The sequence below is a fragment of the Galeopterus variegatus genome, unplaced genomic scaffold (assembly GCF_000696425.1).
Source record: "Galeopterus variegatus unplaced genomic scaffold, G_variegatus-3.0.2 Scaffold2315, whole genome shotgun sequence".
NCBI classification, from domain to species: domain Eukaryota; kingdom Metazoa; phylum Chordata; class Mammalia; order Dermoptera; family Cynocephalidae; genus Galeopterus; species Galeopterus variegatus.
The window spans coordinates 50,670-51,658 of record NW_007728426.1 but is presented as its reverse complement, the minus strand read 5'-3'; positions in this window follow the sequence as shown (position 1 = coordinate 51,658).

The window sequence follows — 989 nt, the reverse complement described above, 5'->3', positions numbered from 1 at the left end:
CATGAAAAAATGCTCAACATCACTGGTCATCAGGGAAATGCAAATTAAAACCACATTGAGAAACCACCTCACCCCAGTTAGACTGGCTGTAATAAAAAAGACGGTGAATAACAAATGCTGGCAATGGTGTGGAGAGAAGGGAACGCTCCTGCACTGTTGTTGGGACTGTGAATTAACACAACCACTACAGAAAACAGTATGGAGGTTTTTCAAACAACTGCAAATAGATCTTCCACATGATCTAGCAATCCCACTTCTGGGTATATACCCAGAGGAATGGAAATCATCATGTTGAAGGTACACCTACCCTCCCATGTTCATCGCAGCTCCGTTTATAATAGCCAAGACATGGAACCAACCTAAATGTATATTGATGGATGATTGGATAAGGAAACTGTGGTATATATGGAATACTACTCTGCCATAAAAAAGATGAAATTCTCTCATTTGCAACAACATAGATGAACTTGGAGAAACTTATGTTGAGTGAAATAAGCAAAGCACAGAGGGATAGATACTGCATGTGCTCACTCATAAGTGGGAGCTAAGAGAGAAAGAAGGAAGGAAAGAAAGACCGCAGTAGTGCATTGGACTTGCACAGGGAGAGAACATTCCTTGGGATACAAAGTGGAGTGGGTGGCAAAGGGAGAGGTGGAGGGAGGTTGGGGATAGTTGGGTGGGGAGCATGGGGTACAGATGCAATTTGTGGTAATGGGCATGCTGCCAGTATGGATCTGGCCTTAACATCTTAGGCACGAGGGGTGGCAATCAACTTTGTATCTCATGAATATTCATAACCAATAAAAAATAAAATAAAAAATAAAACTATGAAGTATATATTTTAAAAAAGGTGCACTTGAGAATCAGGAAGTTATAAAACTTCAAGTTATGTCAAGTCATCAAATATTTGGATGGAAGCCCAGACAGAAGAGGTTAAAAAGTATGTATCAGCAGCACATAAACCTTTGAAGATCTGATTCAAAGTTTGG